General features: G+C 43.1%; 1 protein-coding gene across 2 annotated transcripts in view; it reads right to left on the bottom strand.

The window, feature by feature from the left end:
- The window catches only part of Slc14a2 (solute carrier family 14 member 2), a 435832-nt gene that overhangs the window by 180924 nt on the left and 228851 nt on the right, over positions 1-26057 (bottom strand). For both annotated transcript variants that reach the window (XM_031366111.1, XM_031366112.1), the window contains one exon: positions 7634-7698. The gene's annotated coding sequence lies outside the window, so the exon portion shown is untranslated. The remainder of the gene's footprint in view (positions 1-7633; positions 7699-26057) is intronic.

Below are 26057 nucleotides of genomic sequence, written 5' to 3' on the forward strand. Positions count from 1 at the left end.
GTCTGTCCTGTCGCCTGGCAGGTTCCCCATGCTGTCTGTCCTGTCGCCTGGCAGGTTCCCCACGCTGTCTGTCTGTCCTGTCGCCTGGCGGGTTCCCCACGCTGTCTGTCCTGTCGCCTGGCGGGTTCCCCACGCTGTCTGTCTGTCCTATCGCCTGGCAGGTTCCCCACGCTGTCTGTCTGTCCTATCGCCTGGCAGGTTCTTGCTCCTTGCCGCCTTCTCATCTCTCCCAGGGGGAAGAGGCTGGTGGTCTCTAGCTCCTCATTTCCTTTCCCTTTTCTTGAATCATTTTCTATATTAAACATGTAATGGTGAATTTGTTTTATTTTTAATTAAACAAATAAAACACTACCCATATAATTGAATTCTTTTCTTGTTCTCCATGAGTCTGTTTTACCTTATTTCTGAAAAGCATTCCCCAGAGCTGGTTTGCATTATTCTGTGCTTTTATGCTTTCATTATGTATGTCTGAAATATATTCAGTGATACCATTTTATGTTTTACATATAAGTGTGTTATATTAAAATGGCTTGCCATCTATCTATCTATCTATCTATCTATCTATCTATCTATCTATCTATCATCTATCTATCTATCTATCCTTTTTAGATTTCATCTCCATGAAATCTAGGAGATGAAATCTAAAAATCTAGGGCCTTATGCATGTTAGGCAAGGGCTCTACCAGTGGCCTGCCCCTCCCCACCACCATATAGTTTAATTTAAAAACTCAGCTTAGATTTTTAAAGACTATTTTCCCACACAGCTCATGAATGTTCACTTTTGTGAGATCCGTGCATTTCTCCATTGTCCTGTCAATGACTGTGTGGGTTGTCTCTGCTTTTGGTATTACAAAGATGTCTCAATAAACATTATTTTACATATCACAATATCTAGGGTAAATATTGTGGCATAAACTTAGTTTGTGTTAGGGCATGCAACTCCTCATGTCTAGGAGATATTTAAAACAATCTGAAGTTTCTTTGGGGTGACAACACCTTCTTGACATCATCAAACTTTTAAATTCTGATAATGCAATAGGTGTAAAATGGCACCACTTTGCTTTAACTGGCATTTCAATGACGGATGACAAAGCAGGTGCCTGCTCAGGCAGCTCCTTCACCCATCACCTGTCTTTAGTGTTGCTCGTGATGTCTCTGCTTCTTCAGAAAACTTAAACTCTGCCATCATCTGATCTGTCCTTTCCTTCTGTGCTTGTTTTGAATATTAAGAAATTCTTCCCTGATGACCTGGCATAAAAATACTTTCCTGAATTTTATTATAACATTTTAAAACTTAAAAACTCCTAGCTTTTCATCTTCCTGGAATTTATTTGCAGTATTTATCATTTTGATGTTTGTGATGTTGGGGAGTTCTAATGTTAACTTCCCAACATTAAAATATGCTTTTTTTTAGGGGGGGGACACTGGGCATCAAATATCCCATACCTTTACTGCTTATTTATAATCACCTCTGTGTGCCAAATTTCCAAACATGTATGCATCATTTTCTCCCTGGATCTCCTGGTTCTTTCCAATGGCTTCTCTATCCCTTGCCTCTGTCATAGTCTTAGGTCATAAATTTTGATGCCTGTGACCTGAGTCCCTCTTTCTTGTATGCCATATCAAAGCATTTTTGACTGTTATTGACCCTTTTAACTTTCATATGTGTGTTGTGTGTTGCTTACTCTTTTAATAAACTGCTAGTTCCTGCCAGTTTTCAGAATTCTCTGCCGTCCCATTCATTCCAATGGCAACCTCCCATAAAATCTTGGTCCCAAGACCAAGACTATGTTATCAAATGCCTATCTGGTCTTGGTTGAACCACTTGACTACTTTGGGCTTTATTTTCTTTCTTTCTTTCTTTCTTATTTATTTATTTATTTATTTATTTATTTATTTATTTATTTATTTTTATTAGATGTTTTCTTTATTTACAATAACTCCTTTCCCAGGTTCCCCTTCAAAAATAAAATAAAATAAAATAAAAAACTCAAAAACTAAAAGAAACCCTTGTTCCCTCCCCCCTCCCCTTGCTCACCAACCCACCCTCTCCCACTTCCTGACCCTGACATTCCCCTACACTGGGGCATAGAACCTTCACAGGACCAAGGGCCTCTCCTCCCATTGATGACTGACTTGGCCATCCTCTACTATACACATGCTGCTGGAGCCATGAGTCCCACTATGTTTATTCTTTGATTGATGGTTTAGTCCCTGGGAGCTCTGAGGGTACTAGGTAGTCCATATTGTTGCTCCTCCTAAGGGGCTGAAAACCCTTCAGCTCCTTGGGTCCTTTCTCTAGCTCCTTCATTGGGGACCCTGTGCTCAGTCCAATGGATGGCTGTGAGCCTCTACTTCTGGGCTTTATTTTCTTAACTGAACCATACCTGCCTGGCATGGTTGCTGAGCTGATCAAGTGAGATAAAGGTGTGAGAGTGCTCTTGTGAGCTCAAAATAAGAAGTCAAACCTAGAAAGGGCTAGCCCTTATGAGCTCAGCATGGTCTGTGACTAATGCACAGCTCGGATCATCGAGTATTCTCTACTCTTCCTGATGCTTCTTTCTCCCAAACTTCCAGCCCTGCTATGCAAGGCTCTTTTCTATGTGGGCTTTGTCTTGTTAATGGGCTAGAGGCAGCTAACATAAACAGGACCTGAGTCACACTCTCACTCGGTGGCATCATCACTCGGTGGCATCAGGCACTCATACTCTGAGAGTCTTAATTTCTTAACCCGAACAAAAGACATAATACCTATCTCACACATCAGTGCCATGAAATTCAAAAGAAAATATAAGTAGTGGTATTTGGTAAAATGGGAGGCTCTGTAGGAATCACAGGTACCTTAAGTGTTTTTACTAGCATTTGCATGTGTGAAATACCCCGTGTTACCTGTGTTACTTGGATCAAAGCATGTAGTAGAATCTAACTCATTTTCTTAGCAAGCATCGTTGACCCAGTGTAATGTCTACATATTGTTTTAGAAGATTTAGGAACTCTCTTTTTAAATGAATAATACTAATAATGATAATAATAGTTGTTACTAAGCTAGGATATAGGATTTCACTACATAGATCAGGCTGACCTTGAACTAACAATCCTCTTGTCCCTGACTCCTGAGCCAGGGACACAGCTGTAGCACCTGGCTGGAAGTTTGTTATTTTCTTTCTTTTTCTGTTTTTATGCGAAGATGGTGTGTGTGTGATGTGTGTATGTGTGTGTGTGTGTTTATGTAGTATATGATGGTCTCCATTTCCACTTTCTTTTAAGTCGAGTTCTCTGTTGTTTACTCCACTTCACAGTGTACTGCAGGCTAGCTGGTCTGTGAGCTTCCAGGTGGCTCTCCTGTCCACTGGGACCCTGGGATTACAGACATGTATCTAGCTTTATGTGGATTCTTAACATAGGTCATCAGGCTTGAGTGATGAGCACTTTTATCCACTGAGCCATCTCTCTGGCCTCTGGAAGTTTCTTTGGTAGGTATCACTTCCTGACTTTGAGGTCTGAATGTGTGGAAAAGTAGAGGTGAGTGAGTGGTCCAGGATGTTTGCCTGGAAAGACAAGCAAACAGAGCTACCTATATGCAGATCCTCAGCACTGACCTGAGGGAGAGAGAACCCTGTGGGTACGCAGGTGGAAACAAATCAGTCTTTGTCCCTTCTTGCTGAGTGCAGACTCGATTCAGTTAAAATGAGCCCCGAGGTCAGCCCTGAGATAATGTGAGAGTACCTCCCCTGGAGTGAGCATATGGTTCTACCCTACATCTTTCTGACCCTTGCATCTCTCAGTCCTGTGCCAGGATCGGCCTTGGACTTGGGCCAAATGACATTCATGGGCCAGATGATACAACACCATAGCCTTCTCCTTAATCTATTAATAATACAGAATGTCCTTTCCTTGGTAATTAAGTTCTTGCCTTTAGTTCTATTGAAACAGAATTTCTCATCAGTGCTCCACCCCTTTCCTGGCTGACCTTGCTTTCAACTCAATTGAGAAGTTGTTGGGTCCCTGAGTTCCCATCACAACTGCCTACCCTGCCTGTGCCAATAGCCACTTCTCTGTTGTAGTTTAGACAGAGCCCTGGCTTTCTGACTTAGCTTTGGATCTCAGTCCAATAATTCATCATCTGTGTTTTTAATAATAGAGCCAACACCATTGATCTTCTTCTATTCCTGTGTTGTCCTTGCCCACTCTTGCTTGACTTTTCATGCAGTATTAGCAAAATTGGACTTCTCTTCCAAATCCTGCCTTGTCTAACCTTGAAATATAGATGAAATGCAGGGTTCTTTCCCTACTGATTTCTAAGCTTTACGTCTAGGACCACTCTGTGCTTTCTTTCCAACTGTCTTATTCCAAATAGATGATAGCCAACTCCTCATTTTTCTTTTCACACGAGAACATGAAGCTTAGGAATGGGTTTTATGGGTGCAGCTTGCTTGGATAAGGGACACATTGCCTTAGTATTTACAAGTTGTTCTCAGAAGAGAGCAGATTGATATACACTTCCTTAATAGGACCGATCACATCTTGTGACTGCTTGATGTGGTCAGAGCAATCGGGGGAAAGCAGCTTAAAGATCCAGCCACTCTTGAAAAATCTCACTTCAGAGATTGTTATATGATGAGTGGAAGCTTTGTGACACATCTGAAGCCCCCACTTCCTTGGGAGCATTCTTGCCTCCTTACCTTCCCATCGCCTGCAAAAGCTGGTTATGAGAGCATATTTTTAATGTAAAAGCTTCCGTCTCAGAGACTGATTCCAGAGGACCCAAGCTTGCAACAGGAGTCTACAAATATTTCTTTCTTAGCCAATACACTCTTGACTTATCCCTGAGATAGACAAATTAGTGCCTGCCTCCACTCAAAGATGTGCATGTCTGCATTTCCATCAACCTATGTATATTATGTCTTAAGAGCCAAAAGGATTAAAACCTTAGATCTAGTCCAGTCACGTGAGGCCTTAAAAGCAGAAGATTGCTTCCCGTAGTAGTTGGAAATATGATTATAGAATGGTCAAGAAAAATGGAACACTATCAAATTCAGAAATGGAGAAAGAGGTCAAAAGCCAAGGAGCACAGGCAGCTCTTAAAAACTGAAAAGGGAACGTAAATGGGTTGTTCTCAGAGTTTATAAAATGGAACCCAGCCTTGTAAGCTTCTTGCTTTTAGCCAGTGAGAGCTGTATCAGCTTCCGAACTACAGCACTATAAAGTTGCTCTAAGTCTCTGAGTTTGTGGTAACTTGGAATATAGTCCTTTATGAATATTTTTTTAAATGATCTATTTATTTATTAGTATACAGTGTTCTGCTTGTGTGTATGCCTGCAGGCCAGAAGAGGGCATCAAATCCTATTACAGATGGTCATGAGCTACCATGTGGTTGCTGGGTATTGAACTCAGGACCCCTGGAAGAGCAATCAGTGCTCTTAACCTCTGAGCTAACTCTCCAGCCCTCAAAATTCTTCTTAACACATTGTTTTGTTTTGTTTTGTTTTTATGACCTTGGACATGTCTGCATTTTCATTTTCTCATTTATAAAATTAAAAAAAAAAAAACAACAAACCCTTGGGTCACATGCTATAAAGCTCCTTAAATGTCAACATTGATCCCAAGAATAGTGACTAGTGGATTTTTGTCTTTTTATTTTTTATTAATGGACTTAAAATTAAATTTTAAAAATTTAATTCTGAGCCTAAGTCATTAAAAGGTATAGATACCAAGACTAGGGGGAGACTGAACATATCATGTCCCGACTATAGAGAAAATGAAGTTAGTCATTATTTAAGATAATGATGATTAATGTGTTTATGTGTATGTGTGTGTGCATATGTGTGTGTGTGTGTGTGTGTGTGTGTGTAAGGACATTCCATAGTATATGTGTGGAGGTCAGAGTAAGAAGTTAGGAGCCAGTTCTTTCTTTCCACCATGGATTTGGGCATATCAGACTCAGGTCACTTGGCTTTTACAGCAAGAGATTGCACCCACAGACCCATCTTGCCAGCCCTTAGCCATCATTTGTAGTATTATAAAATGTGTTTCTAGCCTGAATTTTGTCAAGAAAAGCATGGCAGTATAAGGGGGTGACATAGAGCTTCATTTGGGTCTTTTAGCTTCCTAGTAGAGGTAACTACTAACAGTCGCCATTTCTTTAACTGGTCTGTGTTAACCATAGAATAATAATGGCAATAGCACAGTGATGGTGGTGATCATTCTCTGTGCTGATTTGCCAGGGTGTACTTTCGTTGTTGTTTTTTCAAGACAGGGTTTCTCTGTGTAGCCCTGGCTGGCCTCGAACTCAGAAATCCACCTGCTTCTGCCTCCCAAGTGCTGGGATTAAAGGCATGCACCACCACTGCCTGGCCAGGGTATACTTTCAAAATCCCTTTTCCCCTTCCTTCCTTCCTTCCTTCCTTCCTTCCTTCCTTCCTTCTTTCTTTCCTTCCTTCTTTCCATCTTCTTAAAATACTAAAATAGGTAAGTTTTAATCCAATATGTATGTATATATGTATATATATATATATATATATATGTTACTAAAAATTTAAAGTACAAGATTTTCTCTTATTATAGACGTCTAAAAGCCACAAAATGTAACAACCCACTCTAATTATTATTACTTTCTAACAACACTTCTCATAAATCCATTTACAACATTTCGAGTTGTTTATTTCACTTCAGACTAGAAGCTTCTAAAACATATGAGAATGCAGGAGACTCTTTGGCACTTCTTTGTGTCAAATCAAAACATAAAGGTACAATGAAGTCATTCAATGCATCCAAACTATACACGTCCCTTAAAGATTGCTGGTGACAGGTTTGGAAGAGATTCTTCAGAACCAAAAATAATGAAAAAGAAACATGTCTCTCAGCTATACATACAAGTTATTCAAAGTTATTGTTGCAATCTAATATCTTTGAGTAGCTTTCCTACCTGCTGTATGACATTGATATCTTGATTGTTATCTGTTATAACATCTATTGTCCTGTGGCTTCCCATGAAAAGAGACACTAGTATTTGATATTAGGCCTAAGATCCTGACATCTTCATGACTACCTTCCTTTCTTATTGATACCTGCTCCCCTGTCCTAAGTGGCTATCTTTTCTCTCCATGTTGGTATAAAATAGCTGGTGTGGTTATCAACCAATCAATACATTTGTGCTTGGCAGTACAGTTATTCTCATCAGTGACCTTAAGACAACATTAACCTGAGCCAGAAGTCGAAGCTGATGGTGATTATTAGCAGCTCTGAAACCTGAGACTGGACTCAAAGCTGATGGAGATTATTAGTGGCTCTGTCCTCTGCCTCACTCACCCCTCTCATTTTTCAACCTTTCAATTTGTTCTGCAGTGCCAGATCCTCTCATTTATTTTTGACATGTAAATAGAAACTATCCCGCTAGGTTTTTGCAGAGATGGCGATATAGTTATGCCAGCTCATATCTGTAAGAAAGAAAATCAAGTGGAAAAGACACGAGCTCAAGAGGAAAGCCACTTCTTTCAGGTCTGTTTTAGTTTCCAAGGAGCCCCAGTGATCTCAGAGAACAAAAACCTATTTTAACTTTTCTTTATTCTATTGCTATTTACGACAGCTGTTTTAGAAGCCATAACATCAGCAACAAATTCTAGCACACACTCACAGTTTCCTTGGTCTTGGTGGTTTGAGAACTTCTGTTTAGATGACTTCAAGTGGTAAGAAATGGCCCTGAAAAGATAGCAGAGGTTAGAAACATCGGGACGTCTAAATTGCTTTCTTTATTTAATAATACCTTGGAAAGTTATGAACGATAATTTTATTTAGAGAAAACACAGAAAGATTGAAGAACAGGATCTATATATAAAATACTCATGGAACATTTAGATTTTTACTATATGTATACATGGATATATTGTCTTTAGTTTGAAAACAGGAGTCATACTGTACACACGGCTTTATAGTAATATTTTTTCTAGTTGAATTGATACTATAGATAACTTTTAGTAATACACAGACCTCAACTGACAGACGGCATGTCAGATGGGTTTCGGTGGTTACTGTCGAGATGAGCCTTGTTAAAGTCAAAGCAAACAGGCTAGGTAGAAAGTGCCAAGACTGAGATGAAGGGACAGAAACCGACTCTGTCTCCTGTGTAGCTCACTCCCCCTTGGTCACTGGCTTGCTTGTGATAATGGAGCCATTTTATGAACTGCCCTACGGAAATGCTCACATTGCAAGCAACTGAGGGAGACCCCTGATCCACAGTCCATGAATAAAGGAATCTGGCCAAAAACTTTTCTAGTAAACTTCATAGCCCATCCTTTCCTAGTCTGGCAATGAGACAACTACGGTTCCAGAAAACATCTGCACTGCAATTCTGTGAGAGGTTCATGTCAGAGCACCTAGGAAAGCGATGTCTCTGATCTGATAAACTTCTAACTAGCATTTTTGTTGTTTTAAGCTAATTTTTTTTTGTTTGTTTTAGGATAATGCAGCCATGCATAGTAAGGTGCACACAAGTATTTAGTAGACATCTAATATTTTAGTTTTATTACAGTTCACCCAATATTTTAATGTCACTTTTGGGTCTTTTACTCCTTTTCCTATTATAAAGAAGGCTGCAATGAATAGCATTTTAGCATAGCTCAAAATATAATTTGGGGTTATTTTCAATCACCCTCTTTAGACTGTGTCTCCATATAAACCAGTTAGAAACCTAAATTAAAAAAATAAACCCAAAACATGAGAATGAAAAAACTAAGTTTGAGTCTTGAAAATTACTAGTTATTTTTGACGTTAAGCAGTATTCAAAATAGCATTGTTTTGAAACCAGTCTGATGAGTTCAGCCAGCCTAAAAGCACCCATCTTATCTTGACTGAACACTGATGTTCTGACTGTAGGGCGATGCTCTCGGTTTCCAGAAGCTTTGGAAGGGAGAGCAACAACACTGAATGGGAAGCAAGTACTACATCAGGTTATTTTGAAAATATTCAGTATATTTAAATTACCTAAGACATTGTCAATAAATTCAGATTTTGTGGTAGCAAGCTGGATGGGCTGAGTTCAATGGCTATTCTTTTGGAAGCATTTCCTTTACATAGATAACGCCACCATTTCTGCGCTGCAGTGACTCATTGTTGGGGACAAATGCATATTTTAATGAATGCTATATATTTTAACAGATTCCAAACCCTGCAGTTGGTTGAAGCTCAGGGTGCAATTTTAGGATCTGAATAAGTAAATAAATGAGGAAGAAAATGTGTGTTAATTGCAGTAATTTGTGATACTTTCAAATTCTTAATTAAGAAATAAAATAGGATCATTAGCCATGACCACTGTAGATGGCATACATAGATCACCATTATAACCAGATGCAAGACCCAAAGTCCTTGCCATAAATGAAATAACAGAGGGAGGTCACTGGCACATTATAGTCACAGAAAAGGAGGCGGGAGAGCCACACAGAATGTCCACACGTTGTAAGTGTCATTTTCCTTGGCCCAGGAATTGCATTATTCTGAAACCATTGCTTCTGAGCTTAGAGGCCTGCCTCTTCCTCTTATTCTCTGGAATAGCTTCTTCCTTCAAGCTCCATAAAATATCTCTGAGCCTAGCCAGCAACCGTGATAGCAACTGTACTGATCTCACTACACTACCTTTTTTCCCTCTCCCTGCTGCAGGTAGTGTGGGGACTTGGACTCAGGTCTTTGCCTGCCTCATTTTCATGGTGAGCTAGTATTTTCAACAAAGGAGGGAAGAAAATAAGGACATTGTTTCTAATTAGAACCATTCTTATTTATGATGCATTTAAAATTTTAAGCATTAGCTTTTCAGTACATCACACAATTTGTCATTAAAAATACTCATTTCTAGGACAAGTGAGTACCCAGACATTAACTGGGATTGTTCCCAGTAAATCAGGGTGACTGAGAAATATCCAGATACATTCCTAGGGTAGAGCTTGGGTGAGGGTAGGCACATATTTTCAGGTATGTAAGAGGAAGGTGTTTGGTGATAGGAAGTATGAGGATAATATATGTCTCGGAGAAGGGAGACTGATGACTCTGGCTATAGGCAGAGATGAAGAGAGCCGATCATCATGTCTCTGCAGACAAGCCAGGCATCTCCCTGGCCTTTTCTCTCTTGAGATGCTGTGCATTTTAGGGTGAATGCCCAGCTAGGTGTGGACATTTTTTGAAGACAGGCATGGGAAGGTGTGGGTAGTCACTTGCAGTCAGCTCAGTGGTGAGCAGTGTATTATTAGGAATGATTTGAGGGATTCTGAATGATTCAAGACAAGGGAAAAAAGAAAGGAAATCATCCATGGGTGATTTCTAAAAGGACCAGTGCAGTGAGGGATTCGAAGTTTGAATATTCTGAGCAGGACCTAAGGGAAGCCCGAAGCCAAAATCTATCTTTTAGCCTCTATTATTTCCCTTTAGTGGAAGCCATGAGAGCAGTCTGAGATATACTTCTCCCACTCAGAGAACTGAGATGGCATAGATCCCTCTAGTCCGTTTTCTTTTTGAAAAAGGAAACCAGAGGGAACCCTGGACTCTGGTAGCTATATTGACTAAAGATTGTCCTTTCTAGGGGAGGCTACCCAATCCCCACCCCTGAATCTAAAACCCCAAAGAATTCACAAGGAATGAAATAAGTTCTCATATTTTGTACTATCCCCTTTCTTAAATAACCCTAGCTCAACGCCTGCATCTGGACACGGTTCTGGCCACCTGTGGGCTTTTGGGACACTGTTGTGTGTGATGTGAATGTTATCACCATTATTTAGTGGAATTGGGGTACAAAGAGACTTGTTTTTGTCTTTAATTTCCTAAATATGTACACTAAAGAGGAAAGGAGCCTTGCCAATTTCAGAAGCAAGCCAAGTAGAAACAAATTAAAAACATATGCATAAAAACAGAGGCTAGAGATTAGATTAGGGTTTCACAAAACTCAGCACATCAAGTGCTCCTAGAGAATTCACTGATCCTAAAGGTTCCTGGGTATCAGATACAATTACTTAGCCCAGGGAGAGCAGGATGCTAAGAAAATCCAACAAAGATGGATAAAGTAGGCTGGAAATGTCTGAGCTATGAGAAGATCCGGGGAGGTTTTACTCATCCCATGAAGAGCCAGGAGCATTCTTTGTTAAAGTTCTTTTAAAGAAAGTCCTTTAGTACAGGCTTGTCTCTGCTCTTACATCTGATAAATATTTGTTTGCTTTTGTATGTCTTCATTTTGTTTAACAAATATTTCTGGACCATCACCTCTTTCCCCATTACAGCCTTAGGTGCTGGAGGTTCAGGGGTGGACAGTGAGAGAATGCACAGCTGTGTAGAAGAAATATCTACTTTTAATACAGCTGTGTTCAGCTAGCCCTGTCCACTTCCTTTGAATTCATTTCAGAACACCAAAGAAAATGCGAACCAGAAACACAGAACCTAGCTTTATAAGACGGGTCTGCCTAAAGCAATGCATTTACAACTACAGCCGGTAGATGCTAAAAGATCTGCCAAAGATTTAATCAAAGTGGGCAGAGCCCAGAGTTTGTGAAAGAAGGCAAAAGCAAAAAAAGTCTTTGAGGGAACAATTGATGTAACATTTGGGGGAAGTTTGCAAAAGCAGTCCTAGGCCTTCTTAAGAAGTACAAATAAACAGACAATCCGTGGACTCAACATCTAAGTATGCCTACTGGAGAATAAAACTAGAAGAGAAAATGTTTATATTAATCAGGCTTGCAGCCATCAGTCTCTACTTTTCTTTGGGGGAAGATATAAAGGTGAAATTAACCTGTACACATGAAATAGCCACACATGTGATAGGTAGTATCGTTGTAAACAAATCAGACTATGCTGGGTATAATCATGGCTCCTTCCTCCCCCAATACTTGCTGCAAAGTAGATAGCTAAAAGGGAGTTGTCCCAGTCAACTATTAGCCAGAATTAAAAAAGAACTTATCAGAATAATATTACAAAGATATTATAATAGGAAAATTGATAATTAGAGAAAAAACACAGACAAAGAATACACCCCAAATCATGTTGCCATCAAGAAAAAGGAAACCGGGTATGCTAAGAAAATTATCATAAAACCAACATACATGTCCACACAACAGACTTTAATGAAGAAATAAGAAATCTGGGAGGAGGAGGAGGAGGAGGAGGAGGAGGAGGAGGAGGAAAGAGAGAGAGTGACACAGAGAGAAAGAGAGACAGAGTGACAGAGAGAGAGAGAGAGAGAGAGAGAGAGAGAGAGAGAGAGAGAATACATAAGCATGAGTAAGCAAGCCCAAGGAAGAAATGGAGGAAAGCAAAGTCATCTCCATTTTAGGCGACAGAACCCCAAAGAGGCATAAGGACATAGGATGTCACAGGAAATGATTTAAAAGGACGAAGGATGGACAAATGTATAAAAGATAGAGCATATTCAGCAGATCTGTGCAGATGTATGCACAGAGGGCTTGAGAAGGATGTGTGTGTGTGTGTGTGTGTGTGTGTGTGTGTATGTGTGTGTGGGTGTGTGTCTGAAGCAAAAACAGAAAAGAAAACATATCTAAAGAATATGATAATAAAAGGGCTCTAGAAAAATATTACTGAAATCTGAGTGCCACACAAAGCAGAGAGTAACAGACCACAGATCACAGACTGTGTCAGGGAATATTTATGCAGGCATATCAATCCGCCATCCAGATGACCAAATTCTACACGAAGTGAAGTAAACCAGGCTAAACTCTTCTTTCCAAATGGGCATTTCGGTCTGTCATGTAATGAGACCCTCCGGTACACTGTGTGGAAGTCTCACCTGTCAATAAAAATGCTGTTGGCCTATTAGCTTAGGCAGCAAATGGGGAAGTGAAAGTTCTGGCGCAAAGAGAGGAATTCTGGGATAGAAACAGGTGCAGGAAGGGAGATTCTCCCCAGACACAGAGGAAGCCAGTCACATGAAACTGAGGACCAGGTAACTGGCATTCATAGAACAAAAATATACAGTATATTAAGTTATGGGCTAGTTTGGGAATAGGTCGAAGCTATTGACATAGGCACTTATTCATATGTAAGGCTCAGCATTATTATTTCAGGGTACTTGGGCATGGGTGGAACGCCTGCCGTTACACTTCATCATAACTCCACACAGTCCTATGCAACATACAAGACCTCATCATTGAGAAGTAGGCAAGGACAAAGATCATATATTTCCAAACTGTTGTTCAAGCACAGCCCAAACGCCTAGACCCAGGAAGATGTCCCTGCCTGAACCTTGCCTTGCGAATATCAGAGGCAAAACTTCAGCCACTGGTGGAACGTGAAGAAACTGTTGAAAGACTCGAGTGAGATCTTAATGAATTCAGTGCTGAATCGAGGAAAGGAGTTGTAAAAATGGTGGTTAGAGGAAACCACGAAGATATTAACAAACTGTAACACGGTTTTAAATGCTAACGACATTCGGTCGTGAGGAGAGAGAAAGCAGACGATAGCCACAAGATACACGGCTGAGCTCAGGGTGTGACCTACTGTCGCACTCAGCATTATGAATGTTTGTGCACCAAAAATATAACAGCAAAATTTATTATGCCGAGGGGCAGTGCATACAAACACAAAGAACAGATGTGCGAGTACTAGAAGTCTGAAAGAAACTAAGAGATGGTTTTGAACTTTGCTATAAGACTATCTCTAGTGGTCAGGTCCCTGTACTTGTACAAACAGCTATAAGAATATCTGACAGTCTTTTCTCTCCTCTTCATTCTCTTGGTCCAAACACCCACAGTGTAAGGCCATGTATCTACGTCATCTGGGCCAGCCCCCCTTTCCTGCCTTTTCTCTGTCCTCATGGCCTCAGAGACACCCTTAGACCAGAGGCTCTGTTTTGCACACCTTGGGCCCCTGACCCTTCCTCTCTCAGAATGCTTTTTATTCCCTCCGTTGGCAGGCATAACCTCTGAGGCTCCACACCAGTCTTCTCTCAGGAGCCTTCTCTGTCTCTAACCGCACCAGGCATGGGACACAAATAGCATACACAGCTATGGCTGTGTAGGATCGTGCCAACCGCGTCCCGGTAGGCAAGTAGGTACCCTGGCTTGACAGCAGTTCCCCATTATTCTTTCTTGAAATAAATAAAAAAAATCAGTCTGTGTGTATGTGATGTATATAAAGGCATGAAGTCCATAAGTGCCTGTGTGGAGGTCAAAGGAAGCTCTGTGGAGTTGGCCTTTCCTTCCTACCTTACATGGGTACCAGGCATGGAACTTAGGTTTTCAGGGCGGCATAACAAACACTCTCACCCACTTGTCCCCCTTGCTTGCCCTCCAGTCTCCTTTTACTTTGTTGTAGAAAACATTGGAAATAAGCACAAGTATCATAGACCAGAATTAACCTGACTCAAGGACTACACTACTCAGTGGACATTATATACGTCAGAATCGAAGTACCAAATGGAAGATGTAAAGTTTCCTATTAAACGTATGCATTTATCCACTAACCCAATAAAGAAAAATTCATGGCAGAATTAGAACGAGAAAAATATTTACCTTATTACCTACACACTTATCTACAAACCCCCATTATTCTTTATTTCCTCTGCGGCCAGCTGATCTTCCTTCCCATATCCATCCTCCCCGTTTACTCAAGAGCCCTCTCTCCATCTACCTACTTGTCGGCCCAGCCAGCCCCTTTGTTTCAGGGTCCCCCAAAGGCTTTCTTTTTCTTTGCAATCTGTTCCTTCATTTAATATTAAGGATTTCTGCAGCCTCGATATTTCTAAAAATGATCGTTATTTCTGTCTTATAGTATTTCATCTACGCTGGCCATCTCTCCAAGTACACCAGTGCACACATGCTGTCTCTGTGGTTTTTCTGACCTCTCCCTTAATGAGCTTCGTCTTCTTCTCGCCCTTCCCCTATCCACCTCTAGACGTAAGACAGGACAAAGTCCATCTGCGCCCAGGTCTTACTCCAAGCCCTGCTGATATTATTGATCCCCCAACCTCCATTTCATTTTTCATTCATAGAGGGAGTTGTACCATTTTGTACATGTTTTGTTTTACTAGACAAACAGGAGGCTCTCGGGTTTTTAATCTCATGATTTTTCTGCATCTTCCTTGATCTTGCCGGGGACCGAGAATGTAGCTTCTTAGCGACTATGCATACTTTTTAAATACACGGGGAAGATCACTTTGGTTCTCGGCATCGAGTAGAATGCCAGCTCACCTGAATCTGAAGCCTTAAACAGCCTTCATCCCTGCCCCCTTCTTTATTCCATTAGAGTGACCCAATTTCTAACTGCCACTTTCTAATTATTCACCTACCCTAATTAAATACATACTTGTTGCTTAATATTTTCAAGTCTCTTCGCTTCCATCATCTCAGCAGGTTCTTACATGATACTATTCTACGTGCAGTGTGGGGATTCTTAAGTCATTTTACAAGTGGAGACAGACAGTCCAAAGTCTTAAGACCACACAGCATGACACTGGCACGGACGAGGTCAGATACTCCACGCAGCTTTTCTTCTGGTCTAATACTCCTCATATCAGAGCAACCTGGGACCCTCTCAGAGTTTCCAGAACCTTCTCTCTGAAACATGAATATATGTTTTTAAAGCATTGATTTTTGCTCAAATTTCTCTTCATTTTGCTTTGATTTCTCCTTCCTGGCAGAGAGATTGCCTTCTTCCCTGATGGTAAGCATTCGTTTTCTTTGCTGAATGATGGCCCCACTTGTTCCCCCGTTGGTTCCTTTTGCCTGCATTTCCACTTAGCCCTACCACCCCCTGGAGAACCATTCTGGCTTAATGCCTCCTGCATCCTTTCAAATTGTTCTTGTTCCTCAGTGTTGGTTTCCTGCGGGGCTGCCCTTCTCAGCTAATGAAGAGCCTCCAACTGAAGGCACTGCTCTCCACAGTCCCCCATCCTGCTGGGAATGGGAGGTGGAGGTTGGTGGCCAAGGGGGTGACAGCCCTCCCTGTCTTCATGTTTTCAAAGGCAAGCAGGGGCTCTGGTGACAGCTCTAGTAAGTCCTGGGCCTCACGAGCACCTGGTTTCGTGATAAGAGATCCTACCCCTCACACTTCGCACGGTATCTTCCCAAGGACCACTTTATTGTCCCTCTGGGAGGAGGTATTCACAGAAGACCACCTCCTGTTCAACAGCACCACTCTGTAATTTATGTGCAGGAGTGTGTGTGTGTGTGGGGGGGGAGAGTAACATTTCTGCCCTACTCTCAATAATAGCAACTTTATATTCTGTATTTTGGAAGAAGCCCTCAACACAATAGACCTTTAGATGAGATGCCTTTTTGAACTGTCTCAGTCTGGACAGTAGATTTCTACTATTTAGGTCCCACTAACTGAAAGGGACCAGGTAACAGGTAGCCTAGCCTAGCACTGAACTCACCTTGTTGGTTACTGCAATGGCCTAACAGCCGAGCATGTGACTAACAGTCAGTTCTTTCACAGCTTCAAGTGGAACTGGACAAAGGAAGCCAGATGTCCAGGGTATGAGGCCGTAGGGACTGAAACCAAATTCTCAACGATAGCCAGATATGGGGGATGGGTAGTATCAAACCTTCCATCTCTAGTCACCCGCGTTTACCCCTTAGCTTTAAGGAGCTTGCCCACAGAGCCTATAAATCACCTTTTAATGCTTAAACCAGTTTGCTTTGCTAATTGCAATCAGGACAGGCCCGGCTAACAGAATCCCTTCTTGGCTGTGACCTTTTTCCATCCGAAATCCCGGTTACCCTTGCATTATTTCCTATTGCTCAATGTCAGGCATCTACACAGATTCACTATGGATACCTCAGAGGTTGATTCCTGCCTGCTAGGAACCCTGAATATCTCACCCACATGGACTCTGTCCCGTCATCACTAAATGAGGCATAACATGCATGTCCTATAAGAGTCAGAGTCCCGCCAGAGCAGGGTCTCTGCCTACTTTGTGTACTGATGTATGCATCTGTCTAGCTGAGTTCAGGGACACAATGGGCATGTGATAGATATTTGCTAAGTGGAAGAGTCAGTGGATTCAGACCTTCATTTGCTTACAGAGCTGCGAAGGGAACTGGGCCATATTTTCTACTCAGTCTTTACCTACTGAACCTCTAATGTCTTTGTTTTTCTTTCTTTCTTCTTCTTTTTAACCCAACCCCACTCTACTTGTCTTGACCAGCCTTTCTCTCACAATTCTACTTATTCAAAGAGTCTCTTGGGCCGATGTGATGGCCCATGCCTGTGACTGCTCCAAGCTCCTAAGAAGAAAGACGCAGGAGAGCTGTAGAACCGAGGAAACCCTGGCCAGCTTAGGTCCTATCTCAGAGTGAAACAAGTGAAATAAAGGGCAAGGATGGAGCTCAGTGGTCAGGAAAGGCATGCCTGGCACTTGAGAGATTCTGAGCTTAATCCTTAGTCCCCTTCAACCCTCATAAAACAAATACACTCCACAGACACTGAATGTAAGAGAGACGGGGAAAGAGGGGAAGAGAGAAAGGGGAGTGGAGAGAGCCTTCTGGAATGTTCCAGAAGATAAGATAACCTCATGAAGTCTATTTTCACATCGATTGGCATGGCCATTCTTTCTACCATGGAATGTATTTTCTCTTCATTCCACAGTCCCATGTTTTGTATTCAAGCCCCCATGCTCAGCTCGGACGGACCTCATACTCTGTCCTTCTCATTCAAAATGAATCTTAATTATCTGTTGAACTTCCTTCATCTGCAAGCTCAAACATGTCCATGTGCTAGCCATTCCCTAGTGCTACTCAGGCAGGCTTCATTGATAGAGCCATTCATCTGTCTTTCTTTGCCTATCATCTCGCCCCCCTTCTCTTCCGTCCATTATTGCATCTTTCTTCTGACCAGATCTAGGACAGTCTCCTACCCGGTTGCTGTCCAGTGCATATAATAAAACTTGAATAATGGAAACTAGTCAGCTTTGATCTGTCTGGAATGGCACAGGGAATCCAGCTGCAGTGCTTATCTTTCAGATGGGAATATTACTACCCACCTAATAGGCATTTGGCTGACAAAATTATGTGTGCTTAGCTCCCAGCACATAAAGAGCTCAAGAACAAATGGTAGTTACTATTGTTAGCATGCTTGGGGTACTAGGAAAACCAGGAAGACATTATTCTTCATATTTCCCACCCAGAGGAAGTCTCTCTAATATTTACAACTTGACAGCCATCTCCACCTCATATTTAGCAATATGGCTCCTACACATCTGCCCCCTTGAGGGCCCCTTCATTTATCTAGCTGCCTTTCAGCAGGGGTGCGCAGTCAGTAGCTCTCTTCTACATTTGTCCTTTGCCACAGCAGCTGTACCTGTAGGAAATTATTTCTTGAATCATAGGGTACCCAGCTGATCCACCCCGGTGCTCAGTATTCCAGTCAGGTCTTGTGGCTTTTGAGTAGGGTTCTATGGAAAGAAATAAGAGAAATAGGTGGGTGGAGGAATGGAGGGGTGAGGAAAGAAGAAAGGAACAGAGTCAAGGAAGGAAGGGGCATCAGGAAAGACGCCAGACTCTGGTTTGGATTTCTGTCTTGAGATTTTTTGCCATGAGAGAAGAGACAAGAGGAGGAGGAGAGGCCTTGCTGTGGACTTCCGGCCCTACCGTGGACTCTGGCCTTGTGGTGAACTTCCAGCTATGCATGCTTACTGCCTTGCTGAATACTAGAGAGACGAGATATAATGGCTAGCAAAGACCTTATAGGTGGATAGCAGAAAGTCTGTGCATATGTTAAGCTCTGTGCAGGGGATATAGAGCACCCTGCATGTAAATATTACTCATTATGCTAACAGGCCTGTTCTTTTCATGTAACAGTGTTGGCTGGCTGGGCTACATGGATAGCTACATGGATTTCGGGGCTCTCCTTGATTTCCCCCCTCCCCCCGACTCTGTTTGTGACTGATAGTTGGAGTTCTGCCTTTTCGCTGAACCCTGAAATCCATGCATGGGATTCTGCTTAGGACAAAGGTTGTGTTGCCTTCACCCTCCCCTTTGTTTTGGCTTTTGCGGGTCTCTGAGCTCCCTCCGCTTATCTTGCTGTATTGTGTGCTTCTCGTTTCTTGAGCTGGTTCCTGTGTGAGTGACTCTCTGTCTTTTTTTCCCATTCCCCTAGCTATCTGTCCATTGTCTGTTTTTGTTTGCCCCTCACTCCAACAGTCAGCTGTTCCCAGCTGCTCTCTCCCTTCTTGCCCCCTCCCTGAGTACATTTCGGCTCTCCCTCCCACTCCTTCTCACTGCCACGATGCTGCTGCGGTGAGGAGGGGGCAATCTATCTGTCAGAGACAGGCTCCGCCAACCTCAACCACCTCTCTCCCGCTGCTGGCAATTATCTGGAGGTTGGCACAGGGCCCAGAAACTGCTGCTTGCACCGCCCTGCGGCTCAGGGTCTGCTCCTCCATGCCAGCCCCTGCAGAGGATCACTTGGTGCCATGCCCAGGATGTGACAACCTGCAAAGGTCACACACACTCCAGAGAAGATGGACTGCTCCGCGAGTGGAATTGACATCGGGCAGATTTTGCACAAGACCCTCTAGATTTTCCACCACTTCCTAGAGGCCAATAAAGAACAACAGAATCCCAGAAATTACACACAGCACGGCACTCCCCACACCCACCTTGACATTTGCCGTATATTTCAGGCTTTAATTTATATTTTAGGAGATGGATTTTGACCTTATTTGAAATATTGTAGGGGCTTTGTCTATAAGACACCTTGAGAGGTGGCTAGCATGCCTTATTCCAGGTATGGAGCTGACCACAGCTTTAAAGAGTGATGCATATTTCAGTTCTGTAGGTAGGGCCGTAGTTACAGCCTGGGATTCTCGCCTCTCTCTGTAGTAGATGGGACTTCAGAGCTGAAGGAGAGCCATGTGTTAGTCATTTACTACAAGCCCTGCATGAAGGATAGTTGGAGTCTAGAAAGGCCAAGTTACCCTAAGACGGCCAGGTAGTTTGTAGCAAATACTGGCCCCGGGTTTAAGTTCTTGAATGGGCCTACTGTGCTCATATTCCAACGGGCCTACTGTGCTCATATTCCAACGTACTCTGCTTGGTAGGCACAGTGGAACCACAATCCTTTAACAAGGGAGAAAACAAGCTTCCAGGAATGTAAACACCTACGTCCAGGTCACTCAGCTACTAGTTGTGGGAGTTCCGGTATCTCATTTATTTAATAAAATGCCCTTTTAACCAGCCAACTGACATTGCCAAGCAGCCTGGCAGCTGGAGATTCTAGGAGAATGACTCTTAGGTGCTGATGTGAGCCTTTCCAGGTGTTCTGAGCATGGGCAGTCTTTCCATAAATATTGAATTTACAAAGTCCTCCCTTCAGGTGATCCATTATGATCAAGGAGACTCTGCCTGGGGCTTTCTGTGTGCGCTAGGCTCATTACATGGCAGGTTAGCTCAAATTTTCTGCTCATGCAATGTTATATCCTACAGCCTGTCATTTGGAGACCCTCGTGTCCGCAGAACTCTGGTGCTAGCTTACCACAGCCCATTGGCAATTTACCTCTGAACACTGTGGTACTGCCTTCCCAAACACTCAGAAAACCTTAACTGCAAAAGGAATGTGCAAATACACGAGATGATTGGGCAATTAGATAGTCTTACAAACCTGACTCGAACCAAATCAGGTTCACCGCTGGGTCAAATGTAAAGATGCAATTGTACGGCCTTGGTCGTTTCCCCATGGCTCTTAGTCAATAATAACTGCTGCCATTAATTGAGCATCCATGATGAACCCAACACTGTGTTATTGGCTTCTTTTACATCATTTCCCTTAATGCTCATGATCACTCCAGGAGGCAGTGTTGCTGTTTCCTTGAAAGGGTGAGAATACAAGGTCACACAGCTAGTGCCTGCTCCTCGGCACTTACCTGATTCACAAGGAGCACAGAGAAGAGGTAGTGGAGGGACAGCTGTGTCATACAGTGAGGTTGGGTTGTATGTGGTTCAGAGGCAGCAGAGCCAGCCCGTGAGGGGACTCTGTCCTTGGGGGTTGGCCCCGTCTTTACTTCCTGAGCCCCTAAAGGCAGGTTGTTTCAAAGCATATTATAAAAACAGGCATGAGGGCCAGGAGGAAAGCATGCGCAGTAGGTTTTAAGAGGGGGAGGAGTCGCCATAAGGATGTCAATGACAGCAGCAGACACTGGAAGTCCTGAGCAGATGCAGGCAATGAGCAGTTTGCTGAGAGAGGCCTTCATTCACACTTCACAAAGATCCGCCAGTGAGTCATGATCCCAATTTTTGTTTCTCTCTTTTTTATTTCCCCTTTGAATTTTGAGGAAGTTAAAGTGTGGAAGATGTTAAAACAACAAAACAAAGGGAGACTAAAACCCCTGGCAGCTGATTCAGATTCGAGGGGTGGAGCTGCGATTCAGACGGCCATCTACCTGCTGCCAAAGCCTTCCCCACCACAAGTCTCTTGAGGGCTTTATACTTTAAGTGTATTTTAAGATGCTTTCCTGCTAAATAATTAAAGCTTCAGAATTGTCCTGGTGCTTCAAAGGCTACATTTCAATTATTTGGATCAGTCGCTGAGGCAGAACAGTCTCCCAAGTACATTGTCTGTTGGCAACATTTCAAGTCGTATATCCTGTAGCCTTCAGAATCTAGTGGACAATCTGTACCTCTGGCTTGGCAGCCATTCGAGGGGGCCCTAAAGCTGGGGGATTTATGGGCCTGTAAGGTGGTATACAAATCCCTCGCCTGCTTGGAATGCAGAACTCTGGCCCCCCATCTCTCCCTGGAAACCAGGGCTTGGCTCCAGCCCTTCAGCCAGCTCTTAAAAGTCTGTGCCTTTGGCACTGAAGTTTTATTTCCCCTTTCCGCACCATTATGAGGGACACTGAAGAAGAAATTCTCTTATAGCTCAACTGACTCCAGATTTATGGAGAAGCGTGGAAATATTTGCCCTCTGTCTGCAACTGTTGAAGTGGGAAAAAGAAATGTTTTCTACAGACTTGTAAACAAAGACATTGATTTGTTTTGCTTGGGGTTTGCCACTCTTTTAATGATAACGTGATGCCTTCTGGGGACTCTTACGGGGTGGGTTTCTTGCAGGAAGACTGACCGCTGGGAAAATGTGAAGTTCTTTTCTTACACCTCCCACCCCACCCTCTATGTTCCACCTGCCCCATCTCCCCCTTTTTAATTCCAAACCATGGGGATCAGAGCCCCGTTTCATCTGAGGCATCCTCAGGAAGAAAAGAAGTTCTTCCTGCTTTATTAACTATTAGTTATTTAGTATTATTAATTAATATTAAGTATTAATTCACAGTAATTATTAAGGTGGCAAGTCACGGTCTCCTCAGAGCTTTTAGCCCCGAGGTGGGATTACTCTCCAATGGTGCAACTTCAAGGCACCTGGGAGATAAATAAGTTCGGTAGAATTTGAAGTCGTTGGCAGCCCACTTATGCCACATCCTATGGGCATTGATGGTTATGCTGGTGGGAATGGCTCTGACTGAACTCATTCATTCTACTATAGGGCTCTCGATTTCCAAAGCCAAATTCATTCTTGACATTTTGATCTCTCAAATTTACATGAGGCTTCCTAGCGGATTTGAAGGATACTTCCCAGGGTCTTGGCCTATAAATTAGACGAGACTCTAATAGAAGGAGATCAATTAGTCCGATGTTACTTGAGGATGGCTCAGAATGAAGCTCCTAGCAGGGGAGGAAGAAAGACAAATGCAATTCTCATTAATGAATCGCACAATTACACTCATCCTAGGAGGTTCCTGGAGATGACCTAGTATTTGAGTTCATCTTTACCTGGTCCAATGGCCCTCAGTGAGACGCAATGGCAATAATTCTTTGCCCCCTGAAGGTTCTCCCAACACAATAAAAACTTTTAGACACTAAGATTGACCTCTGCCCATCTGTTTAGCTGTCAAGAGGCACTGTGACCTCCTGGCATCAGCCATGGGAATGGAAGATGCAGGTTTCAGAAAGCAGAGGCTGAAGTGAATGAAACCGAATAGTGGTATTAGAGCTGGAGAGACGGCTCAGCGGTTAGGATTACTTGCTGCTCTTGTAAAAGGCCTGGGTTTGATTCCCAGCACGTACATAATGGCTCACAGCTGTCTGTAACTCCAGTCCCAGGGATCTGATGCCCTCTTATGCCCTTTGTGGGCACTAGGCATATGTACAGTGTGGAGATGCACATGCAGACATAACATCCATACAAATAAATAAAGTAAGAAATTTAAAAAGATATGTGAAATGTTCTTGGTATTTTATTTAGTGTAGTCTTTATTATTGGACTGAATGATCTGTAGTGGGGGCTTTCATGGGGACAGTATAAGGGCTCAGATATCTGGAGGGAGGTGGCTGAGGGCCAGAAGAAGATGTGATATAAGGGAGTCTGAAGCTGCCTCTGATGGTATAGACCTTCAGGTCTTGTCTAAGTTCTTCCCATTTAGCTTCTCTGGGATGGTCAGCCATGCCTTGGTCAGCATTTACATTTGTAAATACACATGAAATGTACATCTCACTTACATTTTACATGTTTTAGAAGTAGGAGTGTTTCTCGGAGTCTTGATCAAGTACCATGTGTGAGTAGTCTAGCTTCTACGAAGTCTTCTGGCTTCTAAATCAAGTGTGTACAGGTTGGAGCAGGAAGGGGCTTCCAAGGCCCTGTTTCTGTGAGTGTATGTGGCAAGGGCTGCAGAACAGAATGTGCTCCCTGTGTGGTCAGGCCACACACCCTGTGGCATTGCCAGGGTCAATGGGCACAATGGAGATGTGCTCAAGGTCAGAGGGATGAAGACACAGCAGGCTAAGAGATATTGCAACTGCTTCCCTGAGGAACAACATGGAAGGCTCTACAAGGATGAGTGGGAAGGGGAGGGCACCAGGGACAGGGATTTTATAGCTCTGCAGAGCACTGGAAGCAAGGTCAAAGAAGCTGAGGCCTCCTGGGGCATTGGTGGCCTAACAAGGGTCCTACTTACCAACAGTTTCCTTAATTTGGACCCTCTTTGTCCCTCACACTTGTTGGCTTGGGCAAGGGCTCCCTGAAGAGGTGATACATGAGCATCTGCTAACCCAGCCAGTGATCTCATTGCCAGAGACAATTTGGATTTGATGATCACTCTGCAGGATCACTAGTTGGACAGGTAGCACCAACAAACTGAGGGGTCTGCAGATGCCAACCTTCGTCTAGAACTGATGGCTACAGACAGTACCGGGCCTGGGAACTCCACTCACCACCTAGAGAACACTCCGATTATCTTCATTATATGTCACTGTCATTTGTACCCCAAAGGACAGCTTTTTGTACATCAGGATACTCATGGTGTCCAACATTTTGAAAGGTTTTATTCTTTGTTGCATCTGAGAAAGGTCATAGGGAAGAGAACTCCAGGCTTTTGTTGACAGTGACTCTACCCCCCACTCTCTGTCGCTGTTTTCCAGACTGAAAATGACACTGAGACTCAGAGTAGCCTCGTAAAGGTGTGCTCTTTGACAAGTTAAACACCTCTGCTATAAATGAGAGGCTTGGAGTAGGTCTACTCCATGCCTTTCTCCGGCTCAAACTCGTGCAGGTGGTAAAGGCTGGCGCTCAGCAAACATGCCTGTGTGATCCAGTGCACTATTCCAAGCACAGAATCAGTAAGAAAACTTTTTAGCTAGGAGGTGGACAGATGTGGGCTGCAGAGTGTCCATGCCTGCAGGGAAAGGCTTTACCCCTTAAATTCGGGGTCCCGCCTCAGAAGCTGCCAGGCCTCTCAGAGTTTTGCTTTGATGCCAATTTTCCTCTACTAATGCTCTGAGAAGAACATTTTCATGGAAGACAAATTGCTGGTCCTTGACCCTGTGACAGCAAATGAAGACTAATGACTGAGCTCCGGCTTAAGAGACGCCTTTGCATCAGTGCCCATTGGGGGCAAACTTCTCCAGAAAGCTCTTTTGTGTTTTTCAGCTTTTTTTTAGCCTTGCTGTTGAGGTTGCAAGATGACCACGATCGGACAAAGGCACCTACCTGGCAGGCATTTCTTATAAATCCCTCTTCCTTCAGAGGTAAAGCCTTTAGCTTTCAGCCCAAGCTATCTCCTACGCTCATGACTAAAGCGAAACCCCAGTGTTGCAGCAGAATCTCTCCTTATTGCTTTCCCACCAGTGTCTCCTCGGTTGTCAGCTTCCCCAGCACCTCCGGGTTCTGATTCCTGATACGTGGCATACACAGTGTCCTATGGGCCAGTGTCTGAATCCAGGAGAGCCCTGGGTGTCCGCAAGCCGTGACATGCTTATGGAGGTCAGAGGGCAACTACTGATAGTCAGTTCTCTCCTTCTGTTGTGTAGATTCTGGAAATCGAACTCAGGTCATCAGGCTCAGCTAGCTACAGACATCTTTACTCACTGAGCTTCTCTACGGGCCTGGATTCTAGAACCGTTCATAGTTTGTGAAGTTCAACAAGATATGCTTAAACAAGCCTGGTCAACTTCAAGAAACCCTCTTGGCCATCCGAGTGGTCGTCAGGGTAGCTCGGAGGGGAGATAGGCTTGGTTTGGGTTATTATTTCCCTTCTGTAGACTCCATGTGCTGTTCCTCTCTAAGCCTACCACCAGGGACATGTCTCAAGGAAAGGGTGCTACATGCCCAGGCTTTGTAGCAGGCTTTTAGCTAGTGTTGCCCATGAGACTGGCTGACAAAGGACAACTGAAATTTATTGTACTCTATTGATCTGGTCTTAAATAAAATTGAATCTTATTTGATAGCTGAATCTGAGACGCAACGAGATTAAAAATTTAAAAACCTTCCTCATCTCTTGCAGGTCCTATGCAAGATGTGCTTTTACCCAGAGTGGAATTGATTTTTTTTGAAATTCGTATTCATGCATGCTCCCGTATTGGGGGAAGCACCTGCCAGCCCCGAGGTCTCCTAGTTGCTTTATCTCTTGGATCCCTGAGGTCCTCCACAAATGCTTTCTCTCTGGGCACGGCTCTGTTGGAATAGTAAGACATTCCCTGTGCTCAGGCTATCCCATTGCCCATCTTGTATTTACTCCAAAAGCTAGCTTTACCTCAGGTTTGAAAATCTGCAGCCGCCCCGCAGCTGGGAAGAGAATGTATCATTTGGCT

This window comes from Mastomys coucha, unplaced genomic scaffold (assembly GCF_008632895.1).
Source record: "Mastomys coucha isolate ucsf_1 unplaced genomic scaffold, UCSF_Mcou_1 pScaffold13, whole genome shotgun sequence".
Taxonomy (NCBI): domain Eukaryota; kingdom Metazoa; phylum Chordata; class Mammalia; order Rodentia; family Muridae; genus Mastomys; species Mastomys coucha.